This window comes from Bos javanicus, chromosome 13, assembly GCF_032452875.1.
Source record: "Bos javanicus breed banteng chromosome 13, ARS-OSU_banteng_1.0, whole genome shotgun sequence".
Classification (NCBI taxonomy): domain Eukaryota; kingdom Metazoa; phylum Chordata; class Mammalia; order Artiodactyla; family Bovidae; genus Bos; species Bos javanicus.
In genome coordinates this window covers 70336113-70359504 of record NC_083880.1, presented here as the reverse complement: position 1 = coordinate 70359504, position 23392 = coordinate 70336113, and positions in this window count along the sequence as shown.

Below are 23392 nucleotides of genomic sequence, written 5' to 3'. Positions count from 1 at the left end.
GGGGGTCACAAAAGGCCTCTAGGGGAAGGGAATAATGTTCCTAAAGAATGAGAAGTGAGCCAGATTGTCCAGCTGGCATAGAATCCTTCCAGAAGGAAGAACAGGTATAAAGAGCATGTAGACTACTATATATATAATTGATAACCAGGAGAGTGAAAAAGTTGGCTTAAAGCTCAACATTTAGAAAACGAAGATCATGGCATCTGGTCCCACCACTTCATGGGAAATAGATGGGGAAACAGTGGAAACAGTGTCAGACTTTATTTTTCTGGGCTCCAAAATCACTACAGATGGTGACTGCAGCCATGAAATTAAAAGACGCTTACTCCTTGGAAGGAAAGTTATGACCAACCTAGATAGCATATTGAAAAGCAGAGACATTACTTTGCCAACAAAGGTCCGTCTAGTCAAGGCTATGGTTTTTCCTGTGGTCATGTATGGATGTGAGAGTTGGACTGTGAAGAAGGCTGAGTGCCAAAGAATTGATGCTTTTGAACCGTGGTGTTGGAGAAGACTCTTGAGAGTCCCTTGGACGGCAAGGAGAGCCAACCAGTCCATTCTAAAGGAGATCAGCCCTGGGATTTCTTTGGAAGGAATGATGCTAAAGCTGAAACTCCAGTACTTAGGCCACCTCATGCAAAGAGTTGATTCATTGGAAAAGACCCTGATGCTGGGAGGGATTGGGGGCAGGAGGAGAAGGGGATGACAGAGGATGAGATGGCTGGATGGCATCACTGACTCGATGGACGTGAGTCTGGGTGAACTCCGGGAGTTGGTGATGGACAGGGAGGCCTGGCGTGCTGCGATTCATGGGGTCGCAAAGAGTCGGACACAACTGAGCGACTGATCTGATCTGATCTGAAGGACCTACTTTATAGCACAGGGAACCGTACTCAATATTTTGGAATAATCTATAAAAGAGAATCTGAAGAAGGATAGATAGATTTTGTTCATTGTTCAGTCACTAAGTCGTATCTGACTCTTCAACCCCATGGACTGCAGCGGACCAGGCTTCCCTGTCCTTCACTATCTCCTGCAGTTTGCTCAAACTCATGTCCATTGAGTCAGTGATATTATCCAACCATCTGTTTCCCCCTTCTCCTCCGACCCTCAATCTTTCCCAGCATCAGGGTAGAAATATCTGTATCACTGAATAGCTATATTGTACACCTGAAACTAACATGATATTGTAAATCAACTATGCATGCCATGCCATGTTAAGTCGCTTCAGTTGTGTGTCTGACTCTTGGTTACCCTACAGTCACCCCTGGTGACTGTAGCCCACTGGGCTCCTCTGTCCATGGGATTCTCCAGGTAAGAATACTGGAGTGGGTTGCTGTGCCCTCCTCCAGGGGATCTTCCTGACCCAGGGATTGAACCCACTTCTCTAAAGTATCCTGCATTAGCAAATGGGTTCTTTACCACTGGCACCACCTGGGGAGCCCAAATCAACTACACTTCAATTTAAAAACAGTATGTGGAGTTACACCCGGCATTCTGGGGGCAATTCTGGCATTCTAGACATTGTGCTAAGCACGTTACTGGTAGTATGTATTGGGTTCTATTACAAGGTAGGGGCTACCACTACTCATATAGATGAGGAAACTGAGGCATTGAAAGGCTACATAATATGCACAAGGTAACCCAGCTTCTAAGTGAAAAAGTCAGGCTTCAAATCCAGTAAGTCCAATACACAGTCTGTGTAAATGTAGTCTTTTCCAAAAGACATGGATTGTAGGGGGAAACGCATAGCTGGAGAGGAGGGAAGTAGTTCCAGGCAGAAGTCAGAGAACAGGCAGACGTATAGATCAGATGGTTCTTGGAGTCAGTGAAATCACATATGAATGTCTCCCAGCACAGGACCCAACACACAGTAAGTACTCAGTACATTTCAGTGGTGCTGTGTGGGGGAAGTGCTTGTGGGTGACTGCAGAGAGACAGAACCAGACACTTCTGCAACTCAGGAGGGTCTGGACATCACCCAGAAGGCAGCAAGGATTCATTCTTGCACCATCATGCAAGGTCTGGACATCACCCAGAAGGCAGCAAGGATTCATTCTGGAGGAGGAAGAGACATGCTTAAGGTTTGGGCACAGAAAGATGACCACGTGAAAAGTAGATCTGCAAGAGAGAAAGCCAAGCCAGAAGGACCTTGTGCCCCAGGGGAGACACACTAGAACTGGCAGCCATAGAGCAGAGAGGGAGGGGGATGGTTTTCAAAGAATATTGAGGAGGGAACATAGACCTAGCAAGAGATGGCAAACGGCAAGGAGGTGACAAATGCCTGCCTGGGAGAGTAGGTGAATGGTAGAGCCACTCCCAGGAAAGCAAGTGCGAAGAAAGGAATACGGATTTTTTTGGGATGTAAGACTGAAGTGGTTGTGAGACGTGCACGTGGGTGCCCAACGGATCTTTGGAAACAGAATCAAACCCAACCAATTGCAGGGAACACAATGAAAATGCCCATCGTTACGTGGCTCTGATGCCATTCAAAGATACCCAGACTCCTGCCCACAGAGCATGAAAGGAAGCCTCCAACACATCCTTGTCGCCTTCATTGCTTTAGTCTGGATGGCTCTCCCTGACCCACTCTGCATGCAGCACTGAATTCCGCTTTTAATTTTGACAAATTCTGGTCACTTGATCTGGGACCCCACGTCTCAGCCACAGGCTTTGCTTCCTCTCTTTCTAACCTTCAGATTCTCTCTCTGGTCTCCTCACCTCGTACCCACCTGAGAAAGCCCCACAACCTTCCCACCCAGGACCAACCTCCAACGATCAGTGCATCCAGGAGTCTTAACCTGATATTTCCACAGAAGCATGAAGAGGAATGAATAACATGAAGTATAGTGGGGCATGAGGCCACCCGAGTTTTACCTGGAGGTAGTAAGCCCCCAGATAGCCCACCCATGCCCATAGTGTGTCTAGCGTACATCTTCCATGAAGCCAATCTCTTCAGTCTCTTGGGATAATCTTGGCCCAAGCTTGAGCATTATTCTTGATGGACCTAGATTTCAGAATTGTAATGGTTTCTGGAGGGAAGAGGGGCAGAGGGAGAAACTGAACTGATCTTTGCTGATGGCCCCATCTGCTGCCTGTGCTGGGAATCAGGTAAGCTACAGCTGCCAGAGTGACCCTCCCCATCCTCCTCGCTATTCCAATGCCCACCTTCCATCCTGCCCACATCCCAGGACCCACAGTGTCTCACACCGGACCTGGCATGTGGCACTAAGGCCACTGTACTGGCTATAACTGTACTGAGGATTCACTGTGCCAAGCACCATCTAGGTGCTCTATTTAGCACCACAGTGTCACGGCCAAGCCAGTGCTGGCAACTGATTGCTTCCTATGAGTGGGACTTAGACAAAATTCCTTCCCCTCTAAGAGTTGCCCATGCCTCTTGCATATCCACTTTGTTAGCACAGAAGGGGAAAATTTTGTTCAGTTGGAGAGAAGAGATGGGGAAAGGTGGGTTAGATACAAGTCAGAGGCCCTGTGGAGAGAAGGATCATGCAGAAGATAAATGAGATGCTCCCACTGAGGAGGTAAAGTATTAGTAAAATAATGCTCAAATTCTCCAAGCCAGGCTTCAGCAATACATGAATCATGAACTTCCAGATATTCAAGCTGGTTTTAGAAAAGGCAGAGGAACCAGAGACTAAATTGCCAACATCCGCTAGATCATTGAAAAAGCAAGAGAGTGCCAGAAAAACATCTATTTCTGCTTTATTGACTATGCCAAAGCCTTTGACTGTGTGGATCACAATAAACTGTGGAAAATTCTGAAATAGATGGAATACCAGACCACCTGACAGGCCTCTTGAGAAATCTGTATGCAGGTCAGTAAGCAACAGTTAGAACTGAACATGGAACAACAGACTGGTTACAAATAGGAAAAGGAGTACGTCAAGGCTGTATATTGTCACCCTGCTTATTTAACTTATATGCAGAGTACATCATGAGAAATGCTGGGCTGGATGAAGCACAAGCTGGAATCAAGATTGCTGGGAGAAATATCAATAACCTCAGACATGCAGATGACACCACCCTTATGGCAGAAAGTGAAGAACTAAAGAACCTCTTGATGAAAGTGAAAGAGGAGAATGAAAAAGTTGGCTTAAAGCTCAACATTCAGAAAACTAAGATTATGAGATCTGGTCCCATCACTTCATGGCAAATAGATGGGGAAACAGTGGAAACAGTATCAGACTTTTTTTTCTGGGCTCCAAAATCACTGCAGATGGTGATTGCAGCCATGAAATTAAAAGACACTTACTCCTTGGAAGGAAGGTTATGACCAACCTAGAGAGCATATTAAAAAGCAGAGACATTCTTAGTCAACAAAGGTCCATATAGTCAAGGCTATGGTTTTTCCAGTAGTCATGTATGGATGTGAGAGTTGGACTATAAAGAAAGCTGAGTGCCGAAGAATTGATGTTTTGAACTGTGGTCTTAGAGAAGATTCTTGACAGTTGCTTGGACTGCAAGGAGATCCAACCAGTCCCTTCTAAAGGAAATCAGTCCTGGGTGTTCATTGGAAGGACTGATGTTGAAGCTGCCACTCCAATATTTTGGCCACCCGATGTGAAGAGCTGACTCATTTGAAAAGACCCTGATGTTGGGAAAGATTGAAGGCAGGAGGAGAAGGGGACAACAGAAGATGAGATGGTTGGATGGTATCACCAACTCGATGGACATGAGTTTGGATAAACTCCAGGAGTTGGTGATGGACAGGGAGGCCTGGCGTGCTGTGGTTCATGAGGTCGCAAAGAGCCAGACACGACTGAGCAACTGAACTGAACACGGAGGAGGTTGTACAATTGCACACGGTCAGTGTATCTTTGTGACCCAAACAACCAAGTGCGGCACAGAGATGGGAAGAGGTCACTCCCCTCATTTCCTAAATACAACCCTGTACTTGGATATTTCAAGAAGGGGAGGGGTGGGGAAGGGAGGGGAAGGGAGGGGAGAGGTCATGCTGTACTTGCTCCAACAGACCAGGACAAGGTTCCAGCCTGGCTGGCCCTGACACCCACACTGGCCAGGTCTAATCTGGTGACATGTCACAGTCCTAGGAGGTTTCCACATGGACCTCCTTCCTGTAATAGACAAGATATGACTATTAATGTACCCATAGGTTGAAGAACCTAGAGATGTGGTTACAGATACGGCCAACATCCAATGAATAAAGGAATGCATGAGCTCCGTTTTGCATTTGATATTCACACTTTGGGGCTATTGAAGCAGGTTCCTCTCAAGAGGTAGTGAGTACTCCAGTCTTGGAAGCAACCAAGAAGAGAGAGGCTGAGCAAGCAGAGCTGATGCAGAGAGGTCAAGCCATAGAGGAGCTGTTCCAACTCTAGAAATATGTCCTCCTGCGATTTGTCCAAGGCAGAGAGGCTAGAAAATGGCAGAGCTGGGACTGGAAGCCAGGTCTACTTCAGCCAGGCCCAGATCCCTGGTATCTTGGTGACAGGGAACAGAGTACTGCTAGAAGACAGGCATTCAGTGACAGCCCTCACCCACCCACCCAGCCACCCAAGGAAGGAACAGCTATGCACAGCTAGCACCCTACAGCCCCTAAGGCTTACTTCTCACCCTATAAAACCGATGACCACTCTGTCTTGAACATTTGACTCATCAGTACTAACTTTAGAGAAGCCCTCTGCTGCTTTTGTTCCAGAAATACTGCAAATTATTGCAGGTTAGTTAAGGAGTGGAAACTGGTCAAAGTGAACTGGTTAATAAGCTGCTCCTTACTCTTGTTCCATATGAAAAGAAAAAGCAATTAAAGCAAGGAACCTGGACCGACTAGCCCAGAGACTGTGGAGCTAGCCCATAGATGAGTCCAGCTAGTGCTCTGGTAGACACAATTGCACATGGACACCTTTGTTTCGGGAATAAAGCACCTGCCATCACCCACCAACAGCCCAGCTCCCATCCCACCCCATAAGCAAGCCTGAGAAGGCTGTGCGCCCACATGGAACTCCTGTCCCTTAACTGCTGAGTCATTTTTTAATTTATCTAGTAATGGACTGTCACTGGGGTCATCTTTCCAGCTATCGGTTCCAGTGGTGTTTTTGCAAGAAGAGATTTGATCATTCCGGCAATAAAGTCAGTGCTCCAAGCAAGGCAAGAAATGACAAACAGGCACATTTGTAGCAAAGACGCCCGGGGGGATTCACGGGCAAAGATGATGCTCAGGCACATCCCCTGATAAACATCTCATCTCCCTTTAACCACCCAGGAAATAGCACCTTTAAAATCAGGGAGGCCCATTAGAGGGGAAGTTAGAGGGGACCGGAGAGGGGATGCCTCAGTGCTCAGCTGTGTTCCAGCTGATGCCTGTGACAGAGACAACTCTGCCATGTCATAGAGGGATGTTTATAATCATCTAGACAGGCGACTGCAATGGTGTTGAAGGGGGACTAGGCTGGGGACATCCAGAAGCAGAGAATATGGAAAGCGGAGATGGTGGGAAACTTTAAGTGGGTTAAGGAGTCCTTAGCAAAGAGACCAAAGGTGGTCTGTACAAGTTGCTGAGGAGCCCACCTCTGGGACTGGAACTGGCAGTCAATCCCTCAAACAGGAAAAATATTCATGGTCAAAAAGGAGCAAATAGTGGGACTCCTCTGGTGGTCCAGTGGTTAAGAATCCTTCTTGCAATTCAGGAAACATGGGTTCAATCCCTCGATGGGGAACTAAGACCCCACATGCCACAGGGGCAGGGAACTAAGCCACATGCCACAGCTACCGAGCCCTGTGCTCCAGAACTCTCGAGCCACAACTAGAGAGTCCACGCACCGCAAGGAAAGATCTCACGTGATCCAACTAACCGAGACACAACTAAGATGCAGACAAATAAATAAATTTTTTTAAAAAGAAAGGAATGAACATGGCAAGGACCTCAGAATATGCTATGAGGCTACTTTCCCACGTTTACTGTTGAATTTAATTTCTCTTTCAGGGCTTTAGATAATTACAATAAATGTCAGTTACAGGAGAGGAAAAAAAGGAGCAAACGGGATATCCACGAACGGAGCCCAGCCAGTGGCTGGAGGCACAAAATCCAAGACCCTCCCCCAGGAAGGGGCACTAGCAGGGCTGCACTCAGATCCAGCAAGGAACTAGGATGCATCAGGGAAACTGAGGCAGGTAACCCGTGATAAGAGATGAGGGAAGACTGCAGCTCAGGAGATGACAGCAGAGTCTGGCATTAAAGTAAGTAGTTAACAGTGTTGCTCAATCAGAATCTATCATGTACGATATACTTGGTTATGAAGATATAGAAAAGGGGCACAAGTCTTAAGGGCCAGTGAATTTTTATCTATGTGTACATCCATGTAACCACCACTCGGATCAAGACATATACATTTCTTGGAAGTTCCCTGGAGGTCCAGTGGTTAGGCCTCTGGGCTTTCACTGCCATGGCTTGGGTTCAGTCCCTTGACTGGGGAAATAAGATCCCACAAGCCACGCTGCACAGCTGGAAAAAAAAAAAAAAAGATATATACATTTCCAGATATAGTAGGCTGCCCCAGAAAGTTTCTCATGCCCATTCCCAATCACAAAGGAACCACCATACTGACTTCTACACCACAGATTAATTTTCCCTACTTGTGTTTGAACTTCTTTTAAATGACATCACACATTATCTGCTTGTTGGTACTTGCTTTTTTCATTCAACATAATATCTGATGTTCATCCAACTCGCTGCTTGTAATGGTACTCATTCTTTGTCTTTACTGTGTGATATTCCAACCCATGAATACTTTACAGTCTATATATCCATTCTATGTTGCTAGATGTTTGGGTTGTTTTCTAGTTTCTGGCTATTATGAATCATGCTGCTTTGAACGTCCTCACATTTGTCTTTGCCACTGATGCATGGTGGACATATGTACTCCTTTCTCTTGGGTGTGTAGCCAGGGCTGGAATTGTTGGCTCGACGGGTAGCATGTTTAGATTTAGCAGACACAGTTTTGCTGTTGTGCTTTGCCTCTTTATAACCATGTCTACACAACAGGATCGTGTCCTCTGTTCTGTGTTCTCAGTTAATCAACCCTTTAATCATTCTGTAATGTCCCTCTCTATCTCAGGTAATTTTCTTTATTCTAAAGTCTACTTTATCCTATATTAACAAAGCATTTCTCAATCTGGCCCCCCAAAATGTAATTTTCATGGGTGACAGTTATTAGGAAAAGGCACTCTCACACATCGTGGTGGAGTTATATGATGACAAGGCTTTTTAGATGACAATTTTGTGTACTATCTACTGAAAAAATGTACATACGTGCCCATTGACCCAGTGATTTTAATTACAGGAATCTATCCCTCAAAAAAAGAAAATAATTACACACGTGCAAAAAAAACAAGCTGAATGTGCAAGGACTCTGATTGCAGCATTGTTCATAATGGTGAAAAAATAGAAACAACCTAAACTGCCATCAATAAGGAAACCGCTCAACTGACTATGTTATGTCATATTATGGAAAAGCAAAGCAGCGAGTGCAAGAATGGGGCCAATCTCTGTATGTGACCATGAGTAGACATCCAGGGCCACTGGAGAGGAAAGCAAGAGTTGAAGAATGATAAGCATGGTACATTTTTAAACTATAAAACTATTATACTTTCAATATCGTGTGTGTGTGTGTGAGATAGTGGCTAATATAGAAAAGTCTTGAAAAATAAACAGCAAAGTGGGGCAGGAACCCCAGGGGTAAGGGTGCTGAGATTAGGATGGAAAATCAAAGAGAACTTTAGCCTAATCTATACAGTTTTGGAAGGTTGGATGGCATCACTGATGCGATGAACATGAACTTGGGCAAATTCCGGGAGATGGTGAGGGACACAGAGGCTTGGCGTGCTGCAGTCCACTGGGTCACAACAAATAGGACTTGACTTGGTGACTGAACAACAGCAATACTGTTTTATTTTTACAAGGAGTGAGTTGATAAAGAATTACTGCTATAATTAAAAATTAATAAATAGTATTACTGTCGATTTCTCAGTAGACAAATACCCCACAGTCACATAAGCTGTTAATATTAGGAGAAATTGAATGATCCTCTACAGAAATTCTCTGTATTATCTTTGCAACTTTTCTGTAAATTGAAAATTATGCCAAAATGAAAAGTTTATTTAGAAAAACTCATGAAGATAATTGGCTGAAATACAAAAAAGAGAGAGAGAGAAAGCATAAATAAATTACAAGGTATTTGTATTATAGATTACTATGTAGTCATAAAATATAAATCAATAAAATAATATTCTGCCATGGAATGATCCCCAAGACATATAATCAAGAGGAAAAAAAGGTCAGACCTCAGAACAAGGCATATGGTACAATCTCAGTTATGTGCAAAATTCAATAGAATCTGTGAACATGCCTGGCATACAAATGAGTAGAAAAAGCCATGAGAGTCCATATTCTAAGCCATGGGTCGGCAAACTGCAGTAAGGGCCAGATAGCAAATATCTTCGGCTTTGCAGGCCACCCTGTCTTTGTCATAGCTATTTAGCTCCGTTGCTGTAGCATGAAAGCAGCCTTAGACAATATGTGGCTGAGAGAATTTGGCCTCAGTTCCCTCAATTTCCAATAAAATTTTATTCACATAAACGATCTGTAAAATAGATTTGGCCTGTGGGCCAAAGTTTTACCAACACTTGTCCTAAAACTGTTAACAGAGTAAGGAGAGATTTTGTTAGTACTGGGGCTTCCCTACTAGCTCACTTGGTAAAGAATTCTCCGCAATGCAGGAGACCCCGGTTCAATTTCTGGGTCAGAAAGATCCCCTGGATTTTTAGGCTACCCACTCCAGTATTCTTGCCTGGAGAATCCCCATGGACAGAGGAGCCTGATAGGCTACATCCATGGGGTCAAAAAGAGTCAGGCACAGCTGAGCAACTAAGCACAGAAGAGCACAAAACAATTTACAAGAAAAGTATTAATGTCTTGTTTGTAGAAAAGATAATATTAATAAACAGAGTGTCCTGGTCCAGTGCCCAGCATAAACACATCTTCAATCAATTTTGCATCCTATCCCCTTCTCTGCTCATCACCATCCTGCAGCTGAAATCCCAGGATGCCTGCGTGGTTAAGCTGCCAAATTGTCGTGATTACTTGATCCATGCAACCCACGGTGCCTTTCAGTTTTGAGATTATGAACCAGATCTCCAGGGAGGAAACAAGAAAACAGCAGGTGCCACAGCTTGACACTAAAATGACCTCTGGCTTCCTCACCTGCTCCCCTGCACAGAAGGCCCAGCCAGGTACAGGAATCTTCCAGAAATCTCTGGGCCCTCTCAGGGAGAACAGCTGAGGAGTGAGCTAATTGGCAACCGGGCTGAGTGACAGTTATGTTCGGGAGTGATTTGCAAATTGCATCCTCCTGGAGCTTATTAAGGGACTCATTAACGGTACAACAGTACATTACTTTCTGAAATTCTGATCTAAGCAGAAAATTAAAATTATTTGCTAAATGACCTAATAAAATTCAATAAAATGTGCTGAGAAAATGAAAACTGCAATAGATCATCCTGCAGAATTTGGCTAAAAAATAATCTCTTTTTCCTGTCATGGAGAGGCAGTGCCATGCCTGTTGTGCAGCCCTGGATGGACCAGGTAGGCAAGTCAGAGCCCCAGTGATCCCACCTGCAGAATGACTCACAGGCCAAGGCCCACTAAACTGAGGGCCAGTGAGGGGCTGAGGACACGGGAACCATATTCTAGGTTGTAAGCCCAGCACCACTCATCCACCCGCTTTAACCCAGCAGGTTCAGGCCTTGCCCGTCATCTGTTGCTTCAACTACTTCAGCCACCATCTAACTTACCTTGACTGACCACTCCAACAAGTTTTCCACAATCCTTCAAAGATCCAGCGTTAAAATGTCCGTTTATTCCATTGTATATATGTACCACATCTTCTGCAGCAGAAACCAATACAACTTTGTATAGCAATGCCCCCTCAATTAAAAAAAAATTTAGAAACTTGTCCATTTAGTTCCCCCATGTGAAGGGCCGACCTTCTACCTTGCTTGCATCATTCGCCAAGTTAGCTGTTCAGCCAGTCAGAAAAGCAGCCTCTCCTGAGAGCCCAAGGGGGTCATTTTCATCAGTCCCCACTGAGCCTTTTGTTTCCTGAACATCTGTCTGGAGACTTGGCTGCCCTGCTCAACTGTGAGGAACTGGTTGGGGGTGGCAGGGGGTGGGGACAGGATCTCATAACTTGCATGGAACCTGGAAGGAAGTTTAGTGCTTAGAAAACACTTGCATGCAAAAGAGTCTTATCAACTTGAGCCTGCAGAGGAAGCCTCTCAAAATCACTCCAGTTCACAGACAGCCTTGGTTCTACCGGCTCCCAGAGAGACAAAGATATTCAAAACAGCAAGCCCCCTCTCCCCTCCAACGGAAGGGCAGCAGTTCAGCTCCAAGCATTGCATACAAATGATCAAGCTAACAATGTGTTTTTAGCACAAGCTAACAGTTCACTTAGCTCAAAAAGATGTGGGTACAAAGGTGTTACCAAGCAGTTCAGGCAGGATTTTCAGCAGCTGGCAGAGGCTCAAATGTTCAGCAGCCACCTCTTCTAGGTGTGTGAAGTGCAGGCAATATACTCATATACACATCTGCACTGATTCAGCCTAATGAGAACCAAAGTCATCTCTAAGTGGAAACATCTAGAGACGTTTATCCTTTCATCTCTTTTAAAAACTAATGGCTCTCCTGAAGAACGTATCTGGGTCATGAACTCCAAGATCTTTGAATCAGTACCAGCCCCAAACTCTCAAAACATGGTACCCTAAGAAATGACACCAGGGAAGCCATGGGGACTTAACACCTGTCTGAGAACTGAGGAAGAAGCTATCAAAGCCATCACCTGAACTTCCCGTTGATGCCAAGGGCTCCCTGACTACATCCTTAATAAGCTGTGAGAGCTGAGGCTCACCAGCCTCCAAAAAGTAACTCAAGGTTTGGCATTGGATCTTGAATATCCTAGAAGGTCACATCTTTAAGGTATTTAAGGAGATATCTTAAATATCACTTGACTCAGTGGTTATAGATCCAGAGATCCCTGAGCAACTGTCCAACAAAGAAGAAAAAAGAAAATCAGATATTTGCCAACAATAAGGCTAAGCAATGAAAATGTCAGTCTCAGTTGTGTCCAACTCTTTGCAACCCCCTGGACTGTAGCCCATGAGGCTCCTCTGTCCATGGAGTTCTCCAGGAAAGAATACTGGAGTGAGTAGCCATTCCCTTCTCCAGGGGATCTTCCCAAACCAGGGATTGAACCCAGGTCTCCTGAATTGTGGGCAGATTCTTTACTGTTTGAGCCACCAGGGAAGTCAAGGCTAAGCCGGCTGTTATTTAATGACATATTATATATCTAGGGGAAATGTCTCTCTAAATAGGATGTCCACCAAAGAGAAAGGAAAGTTGAAGGAGACCCATTGCATTGAAAAGATGATCAGCAATGATAGAGTTTAACTTGTCTCCTTTTAGCAATGAGGATAGTGAGTCTCAGATAGAGTTCACACCTGATGTTCATAGCCACACAGAGTAGCAAGTAGCAAGAACTCGGGTCTCTACCTCCTAGCCTGGTAAGCCCACAGGAGAGCAGTTTTCAAAATACTGTCCTCGGGCCAACAGCATCAGCATTCCCTAGGAACCTGTTAGAAACAGATTTGGGGACTCATCCCAGACTTGCTGAATCAGAAATTCTGGGGTGAGGAGAGAGAGGCTCAGGAAGGGGGGGATTTATATACACAGTTATGACTGATTCTTGATTTTTAACAATAGAAACCAATACAACATTGTAAAGCAATTATCTTCCAATAAAAAAAAATTTTTTTAAGAAATTCTGGGGATGTGACCCAACAATGTGTGTTTTTATCAAGTCCTCCAGGCAATTCTGATGCGCTAGAGTTTGAGAACCATAAGGAAATGATACTTTTATCCCCTGTTGTTTTTCCTCAGTTTAGCTTGAAGGGAATGCCTTATCTCAGTGTTAGATGGAGAGATCATAGACTATAGCCTGAAGCCATCTTGGAAGCTTAGTCCAAACTTCCCCCTGTACACAAGTCCCCTCTATTGCCTTGCTGATAGATGGCTATCCATCTTTGGCCAGATGCCCCCCAGGACTAGAAACTCGTCAACCCTTTAAAAATGCCCTTGGGGGACTTCCCTGATGGTGCAGTGGCTCACACTTCCAGGGAACTAGATCCCACATGCCACAGCTAAAGATCCCTCCTGCTGAAACTAAGACCCAGCATAGCCAAATAAATATTTTAAACTTTTTTTTTTAATAAATGGATAAAAAAGATGTGGTACATATATACAATGGAATGTTACTCAGCTATAAAAAGGAGCAAAATTGAGTCAGTTGTAGTGATATAGATGAACTTACAGCCTGTTGTACAGAGTGAAGTCAGAAAGAGAAAAATAAGAATCAGATATTGACACATATATATGGAATCTGGAAAAACTGTACTTATGAACCTATGTGCAGGGCAGAGATAGAGGCACAGACATAAAGAACAGACTTGTGGACACAGTTGGGGAAGGAGAGGATGGGATGAGTTGGGAGGGCAGCATTCACACTGCCATGCATAAACTCGTTAGCTAGTGGGAGCTGCAGTGTAGCACAGGGAGCTCAGCTCGGAGCTCTGTGATGACCCAGACGGGTGGGGTGAGGGTGGGGACGGAAGGGAGGCTCAAGAAGGAGGGGATATATGTATACATATACGGCTGACTCATGTTACTGTACAGCAGAAATTAACACATTGCGAATAAATTATATTCCAATTTTATTTTTTTTTTAAGTAATAAATAATGCCCTTGGAATTACCTGGTGATCCAGTGGTCAGGACTCCATGCTTCAACAATAGAGCCTCAATCCCTGTTCAGGGAACTCAGATTCCACATGCCACATGGTGAGGCCATTAAAAAATAAAAATAAAAACACCCTTATCTTAGCGTAAAGCTCTTGGGTAGAAGTTTCTTCCATATGGAAAAGATCTTTCAAAGATCTGCTCCCATAACCTCTGCCCACCACCTATGTCAGAACTGCGCCTTCTGGGTGGCCACGCCAGCCCCGCTTTCCCTGAAGCCTCCAAGATGATTGTTCCATGGCTTCCCAGCCCCGTGGGAGAGTGAGCAGTCACTGGTAAAGGTTGTTGAGTCCATGCCCAAATAATTTTCATCTCTTTTGGGGTGGGGGAGGGTCTTAAAGGAATGAGAGCAAGTAGAAGGAAAAAGAGAGGGAGGAAAGGAAGAAAGAAAAAGGGAAGGAAGGGGATTTCCGGGCTGGCCCAGGGGTTAAGAATCTGCCTGCCAATGCAGGGGACATGAGTTACATCCCTGGTCCAGGAAGAGCCCACGTGCTGGTGGTCCACACGAGAAGCCACCACAATGAGAAGCTCACACGCTCCAAGGAAGGGTAGCCCACGCTCCTGGCAGCTGGAGAAAGTCTACGCGTGTCTGTAAGTAAATAGGGCTTCCCTGGTGGTTCAGTGGTTAAGAATCCACCTTGCTCTGCAAAGGACACTGGTTGGACCCCTGGTCCAGGAAGATCCCACAGGCCAAGGAGCAACTAAGCCCCACGCACAACTATACTGAACCTGCACGCTGGAGCCCAAGCTCTGCAACAAGAGAAGCCACTGCAATGAAAAGCCCACACACCTCAGCCAAGGATAGGCCCTCCTTGCTCGTGCAGAGCAGCCAAGATCCAGCACAGCCAACATATTAAATAAATAAATCTTTTAAAAATAAATAATGAAGAAGCTATTTTTTATTTAAAAAAAAAAAAAAAAGGAAGGAAGGCAGGAGGTAAAGGAAGATGGAAATGCTTTTCAAATACTTTGTATTTGGCATTTAATCCACAAAACAATACTGTGAGATAGGTATTAATATTATTCTCCATCACTTTACAGACTAAGGGCATGAACGTTTCACAAGGTAAAGTAAATTGACAGAAGCCATCCTCCATGTTGCCTACCCTCTCAGGAGTTCCTCCTCAGCGAGACCACCAGCAGCTATTTCCCATTTAGCAGCCTCCTCATTTAACCACCCACTGAAGGAGAACACCAGGTAATGGGTCTGTTCACCAAACACCTGGGAAGGGTCCTCATTGGTCACATGCCTAGGTCATACGCTCAGCTTAGGTCACATGCTCGTGCCTGACCCAGCCACTATGGCCAGGTGAGTGTAACGCATTGATAGACGAGGCCAGGATCACACGCCCTTGCTGGTCCAGGGGGATGGGAGCCGCCTCAGTTAAATGAGGGGAGAGGGGTGCTGCTAGCAGTGGGGGAGGGAAGGAAACTGGAGAAACAGAAAAAGACAAAAGATTTCCACTACCTTGGGAACAGAAGGGAGTCCTGTAAACACGGTGATGTCTCCTTCTTCTACCTGGTGAAGCTCATTCTGTTCAAGAAGTCATACGTATGTATAAGCATTCTACCCTGCATTATTAAAGTGTAATAATAATGGTTAAAAAGGCACCAGAGGGACTTACGTGGTGGTCCAGTGGCTAAGACTCTGCACTCCCAATGCAGGGGGCCCGAGTTGGAACTTCGATCCCTGGTCAGGGAACGAGATCCCACATGCTACAACCAAGGGTTCTCATGCCACAACCAAGACCAAATGCAACCAAATAAATACATGTTAAAAAAAAAAAAGAAGAAGAAGAAAAATGAGCCAGAAAAGGAAGGCCTTGAGCGGTGGGACATTCCAACCAGCACAAATGTACAGTCAGCACCCACAGCCCTGACTGCTTGCTCCCTTCACGTAGGTGAGTTGGGGCATACTTCTGCCAGGAGGAAGGTCAGTCTTTATGGCTCTTTCCCATTTATTCTTCCCATGCACATAATCACTCTTTGAAAGTCACTTTTTTTTTTTTTAATATCTCAAATATTTCCAAGATGCTTCCTTAGTTAAAGTTCATTCACTTGTTTCCAGGATGCTCAACACTGGCTCAGCTATGGCCTCCAGCCCAGTCAGTATTTCACGGGGGCAGGGGCTGTCTGTCATGCATGTTTCCAGCTTGAATGCACAGCCTAGAATACATATTACAGAAACTGCCAGTCCCAACCCAACACCAATTACTACTATCTAGTTACCATATATTTCAAAAGTAATTCATGACTTAGAGCATTTAAAACCACACAGTTCTTAGTATTATGAACACATTTTTACTAACTTTCAATGATGATCATGTTTAATCTAATCTTAAGACTCCCTCTGCACTTAAATAGGAAACAACATTATAATTCTGGATTCATTCTGAGATTTAAAAAAAAAAAAAACATTCTTGGCATGTTTTTGCTCTGGGTCTCATCTCAGAGCATCATAACAGATTGACAACTAAAGCTCTATAGCAGACTCTTATTTAATATTTCCTTTCACTAAAATCATAAACTTTTAAACTCCTGCTTAAAATGTAGACAAGAGAAGGCACTGAATTCCTTATGACTCCCTTTCATCTCCTTTACCAAAAATTTTCTTGCACAAATGCAGAGAAGAAACTAAGGAGAATGTATCATATTCATTCATTCAACAGATTTTCTTTTTCTTTTTGGAGTGGCCACTCTGTACCAAGCACATCGCTGGGTTCTGAGTGAATGATAATGTTCAGTTCAGTTCAGTTGCTCAGTTGTGTCCAATTCTTTGAGATTCCATGAACGACAGCACGCCAGGCCTCCCTGTCCATCACCAACTCTTGGAGTTCACCCAAACACATGTCCATCGGGTCAGTGATGCCATCCAACCATCTCATCCTCTGTCATCCCCTTATCCTCCTTCCCTCAATCTTCCCCAGCATCAGGGTCTTTTCAGATGAGTCAGCTCTTCGCATCGGGTGGCCAAAATATTGGAATTGCAGCTTCAATATCAGTCCTTCCAATGAATATTCAGGACTGATTTCCTTTAGGATTTACTGGTTGGATCTCTGGCAGTCCAAGGAACTCTCAAGAGTCTTCTCCAACACCACAGTTCAAAAACATCAATTCTTTGGCGCTCAGCTTTCTTTATAGTCCAATTCTAACATCCATACATGACCACTGGAAAAACCATAGCCTTGACTAGACGGACCTTTGTTGGCAAAGGAATGTCTCTGCTTCTTAATATGCTCTCTAGGTTGGTCATAACCTTCCTTCCAAGGAGTAAGCGTCTTTTAATGTCATGGCTGCAATCACCATCTGTAGTGATTTTGGAGCCCAGAAAAATAAAGTCTGATACTGTTTCCACAGTTTTCCCATCTATTTGCCATGAAGTGATGGGACCGGATCTCATAATCTTAGTTTTCTGAATGTTGAGCTTTAAGCCAACTTTTTCACTTTCCTCTTTCACCTTCATCAAGAGGCTCTGTAGTTCTTCACTTTCTGCCATAAAGGTGGTGTCATCTGCATATCTGAGGTTATTGATATTTCTCCCGGCAATCTTGATTCCAGCTGTGCTTCTTCCAGCCCAGCATTTCTCGTGATGTACTCTGCATATAAGTTAAATAATCAGGGTGACAATATACAGCCTTGACCTACTCCTTTTCCTATTGGAACCAGTCTGTTGTTCCATGTCCAGTTCTAACTGTTGCTTCCTGACCTGCATATAGGTTTCTCAAGAGGCAGGTCAGGTGGTCTGGTATTCCCATCTCTTTCAGAATTTTCCACAGTTTATTGTGATCCACACAGTCAAAGGCTTTGGCATAGTCAATAAAGCAGAAATAGATGTTTTTTCTGGCACTCTCTTGCTTTTTCCATGATCCAGCGGATGTTGGCAATTTGATCTCTGGTTCCTCTGCCTTTTCTAAAACCAGCTTGCACATCAGGAAGTTCACAGTTCACGTATGGCTGAAGCCTGGCTTGGAGAATTTTAAGCATTACTTTACTAGCATGTGAGATGAGTGCAATTGTGCGGTAGTTTGAGCATTCTTTGGCACTGCCTTTCTTTGGGATGGGAATGAAAACTGACCTTTTCCAGTCCTGTGGCCACTGCTGAGTTTTCCAAATTGGCTGGCATATTGAATACAGCACTATCACAGCATCATCTTTTGGGATTTGAAATAGCTCAACTGCAATTCCATCACCTCCACTAGCTTTGCTTGTAGTGATGCTTCCTAAGGCCCACTTGACCTCACATTCCAGGATGTTTGGCTCTAAGTGAGTGATCACACCATCGGGATTATCTGGGTTGTGAAGATCTTTTTGTACAGTTCTGTGTATTCTTTCCACCTTTTCTTAATATCTTCTGCTTCTGTTAGGACCATACCATTTCTGTCCTTTATTGAGCCCATCTTTGCATGAAATGTTCCCTTTGTATCTCTAATTTTCTTGAAGAGATCTCTAGTCTTTCCCATTCTGTTGTTTTCCTCTATTTCTTTGCATTGATCACTGAGGAAGGCTTTCTTATCTCTCCTTGCTATTCTTTGGAACTCTGCATTCAAATGGGTATATCTTTCCTTTTCTCCTTTGCTCTTCAATTCCCTTCTTTCACAGCTATTTGTAAGGCCTCCCCAGACAGCCATTTTGCATTTCTTTTTCTTGGGGATGGTCTTGATCCCTGTCTCCTGTACAATGTCACAAACCTCCGTCCATAGTTCATCAGGCACTCTGTCTATCATATCCAATCCCTTAAATCTATTTCTCACTTCCACTGTATAGTCATAAAGGGATTTGATTTAGGTCATACCTGAATGGTCTAGTGGCTTTCTCCACTTTCTTCAATTTAAGTCTGAATTTGGCAATAAGGAGTTCATGATTGAGCCACAGTCAGCTCCCAGTCTTGTTTTTGCTGACTGTATAGAGCTTCTCCATCTTTGGCTGAAAAGAATATAATCAATCTGATTTCAATACTGACCATCTGGTGATGTCCATGTGTAGAGTCTTCTCTTGTGTTGTTGGAAGAGGGTGTTTGCTATGACCAGTGCGTTCTCTTGGCAGAACTCTATTAGCCTTTGCCCTGCTTCATTCCATACTCCAAGGCCAAATTTGCCTGTTACTCCAGGTGTTTCTTGACTTCCTACTTTTGCATTCCAGTCCTCTATAATGAAAAGGACATCTTTTTGGGGTGTTAGTTCTAGAAGGTCTTGTAGGTCTTCAAAGAACTGTTCAACTTCAGCTTCTTCAGCGTTACTGGTCGGGGCATAAACTTGGATTGCTGTGATATTGAATGGTTTGCCTTGGAAACGAACAGAGATCATTCTGTCATTTTTGAGATTGCATCCAAGTACTGCATCTCAGACTCTTTTGTAATGATAATGAGCGAAACAAATTTCCTCTGCCCTCATGACATCTATGATATAGTACAGGGGTCAGCAAACAATAGCCTATAGCCCAAGTCTGGCCCACCACCTGATTCTGTACAGCCTGCAAGCTAAGAGTGCTATTCAAACTTTTAAATCATTGAAAACATGAAAAGAAGAATATTTCATAACACATCAAAATTATATGAAATTCAAATTTCAGGGTCTATAAATAAAGTTTTATTGGAACACAGCCATACCTGTTCATTTACATATTGCCTTGGCTGATTTCACACAGTGGCAGAGTTGAAGAATTACAACAGAAATTATATGGATGGCAGAGACTAAAATATCTACTGCCTGGCCCTTTGTGGAAAACATTTGCTGACCCCTGGTCTAGTGGCAAGTGGGAGAAGACATGAGAGAACCATGGCTACCTCCTCACTGTGGAATGAAATCAATCTCCCAGCTAACAAGTGGAGATGCCATCCACTCTACTTATTTTTGCAGTGAGAGATCCAATAACATTCACTTTTCAGTCAAGGATTTATGGACTGCTACCTTTCAGCTTTAACCTGACTTTACCATTTAATGAATTTTTTTTTGGTATTGTTTGTATGAGTTATTTATATAACTTGGGTATTATTCATTCCCTTATCAGATATATATTTTTGCAACTATTTTCTCCCATTTTGCAACGTCACCTTTTCCTTTTGTTGATCATTCCTTTGGCTGTGCAGAAGCTTTCCAGTTTGATGTAGCACCACTTATTAATTTTTGCTTTTGTTTCTTGTACTTTTGGTGTCATCCAAAAGAAAAAAATCGTTACCAAGACCAATGTCAGGGAGCTTTTCTCCTGTGTTTTCTCCTAGGAATTTTACAGTTTTAAGTCTTATGTTTAAGTCTTTAATTTATTTTGAGTTAATTTTTGCCTGACTTTACGATTTGAAACCCACTCCCTTCTTGCCTATTTGTTAATCAACCTTTGAATGCCTCCCTTTCCTCCTCCACTCACACATATCCCCTTTGTCCTTCCAGACCTAACTAAGGGCCACCTATTTCGGGAAACATTTGATCAGGATTTTAGGAACCTGGGCACAGTTTGAGAACCACCAGGATAGTGCAACTATGCTAGGCCAGTACTGCGGGTTGAGCTCTGTGACACGGCACCTTGATAAGGCCACTATGGTATCAGCTCAATCCACAGCCTGCAGGATGAGAAATGCAAAAGAGACTGGATTCTGGAGGATTCAACCATGTGTGTGTAATTCACAGAGGCCAGATGCTCTTTTACTAATTTTCATTGGGAAATGCAACTTCCAAAGAAAAGAATACCTTTGGGTTAGTTGGCCCATATTTCTCTTCTCTGTTGGAAAGATTTTACATGAAAACTGAGCCCCACTGTGCATACAATAGACAAAGTGGCTTTAATGTATTTTCTCACTTCTTCATGATAACTCTACCATGTGTTGGCTATAGGGTCCATGTTGAAGAAAGAGAATAATACAACCTACTTGGGAAGGCTGATGACAGATTAGATGAAAGAATGCATGTCAGGTGCTTAACTCAGCAGCGCACACAGCAAAGTTCTTGATAAATGCTCATTGTAGTTCTAATGGATTCCACAATTTTGAGAAGGACTTTTTATATTTGTATAAACAAGAGCAACTTGGGACTTCCCTGATGATCCAGTAGCTAAGACTCCATGCTGTCAATGCAGGGGGCCCATGTGCTATCCCTGGTCAGGAAACTGGATCCAACATGCTGCAACTAAGAAGAGTTCACATGCCTCAACTAAAGACCCTGCATGATATAACAGAGATCAAAGATTCCGTGTGCTGCAACTAAGACCTGGTACAGCCAAATAAATTTTTTTTTAATTTTTTTAAAGAGCAGTTTCCAATTTTGCCCCATAATACCACGTATCAGACAGCTCCTATGTGCCCCTCATGGCTAGTCTCCACCTTCTGCCACCTCCTTCTGTGATTTCTATGGTGCTATTAAGAGGTGCACTTGTCCTCTGGCTACTGGTCGCGTGTGGCCAGTGGGGAGCACCTGCGGGAATTGGGAGGGAGGGGTATCAGTGAGGAAAGAACATTTCTTTTCCCAGGTCCCTCCATGCAGAGAGCTGAAACTGATCACGTCATTTGCAGGCGTGCCTCTCCCAACAACGCTCTCTGTCTGCAGCTGTGGTAACCAGTCCCTCCCTCCTTCCTCTCAATTTCCCCATCCTCCTCTCCCTTTCTTTCTTTTTTTAAATTTTGGCCACACTGCACAGCGTGTGAGATATTCGTTCCCAGACTAGGGATTGACCCATGCCCACAGCAGTGGAAGCACAGAGTCCTAACAACTGGACCGCCAGGGAATGACCCTCCTCTCCCTTTGTAACCTCAGGATACTGCCTATTCCTTCTGATTTCTCTACACTTTGCCCACACCTCTGGAAGGAACTCTTTTCTTACATTCTCTTCAAATTACCAAGTTAGAATGTGCCATTGGCTTCCCGCTAAGACTTGATCGATAACTTAACACAGAATTTCCCAAAGTTTTTGTTGCCAACAGAATCCTTAATTCTGTCATTTTTTCATGGGAGCACTAGGCTAATAGAAATGCCTAACAATTATTTATTTAATTGTTAGGGCCAAACTTAATAAGATTTTATGTCCTAAGTTAGTAACTAATTTTTTATTGTACATAAATTGATAGAAAAAATACATTTTTTTGTACTTCATTCTCAAGTAACTTCACTTAGTCATGGAACATGTGTAGCTGTTGAGCACTGCACAACTTCTCACATTTTTGAATCTGACTGGAGGCCACAATCCTTGCTGCTCACTACACACCATACTTGATTTTTAATCACAGCAGCTGAAAACCCAGCTTTGCAAAGATATGATGTCATGAAAAGGAATGTAGCACGAACTAACACTGTGGATCTCCTTGAGCTGGTTGTTAGCATGATGTCCAGAGGATGTCAAGTTTCCCTCAAAACATTTAAAACATCCCAAGGCATGCCCTCTCCCAAGTTTGTTGTTCCTTAGCACCCTGGCACACAGTTTGGGCACCATGGACACAGCATCATTCTCACTCTTCTGGATTATGGCTTGCCTTTTGAGTAGGAAAGAAAGAGGAAGAGTTGTGGCCAGTTTTTCAGGAACTGAATCTGGGAATCTATCTCAGCAAGAGAAAAAAAAAAGGAAGAGGTTGCAAATAGCTGGATTAGAGCCTCGAGTATAAAGGAGCAACTCTATGATCCCCTCCATTGAATCTGGCTTTGCATAATCCTCCTGCATCTGACCTTGGCTCTGATCCAGGGAGTAACCCTCCCCTACATCTGAGACCAGTAAGGTCCTCTCCTCTATCTGCAGAGAAACCTGAAATGGCTGCGCCTTCCTCTGCATCTTGTCTCTGCATCTTGTAAGAAAAACCAAGCAACGATTTGGCTCTCATATTCACTGTTCTGAACTTTATTTTTCTCTTGGTCTCTTATCTCCTCTGCTCAAAGCCAATGTCTATTACCTCTTTGCAGCCAACATGGTCAGAGATGAAAGATTCTGTCACTGTTTTCCCTACGTAACAAATCACAGAGCTGCTTCATCCCGTTCTCTGACTGCCTCTGTTTCAAGACTCATTGTTTCTAACTAGCAGAGGCACACACATGAATTTCCTCTTTATGTCTTTTCTCTTCCATTCCCTGCAAACGCTCAGCCATTTATTCATTTTTATCAACACAAACATCGGTAACACTTTGGAATAATCGGCTCCGCTATGATAGCTCATTTATTATTCATTGCAATAACCTTCAATTCACTCCGCATCAGTAAAGAGGAAACGGAACCAGCTCAGCCCTCCCACAAGTGGGCAGGGTGTTCCTGCTCAGGGAAGCCTTCTATCCATGCCATGGGGATGATGCCTGGACCCTGCCTTGGTGCATCCCCAGGTGCTTCTGGAAAGCCAAATGCAATCAGTCAGGTGATTTGAGGCTCACAACAAACCTCTCCATAGATTCCCTGCTGTTTCCTCTAACACGAGGCTGGAAAGAGAGAGGGGTTTTATGCCAAACAGCCTGAATATGAACCCCAGCTGTACATTAGTGGGCTGCTATGACCAAATGACCTGAACTTTCTGAGTGTTAGTTTCTTTATCTGCAAAAGGCAG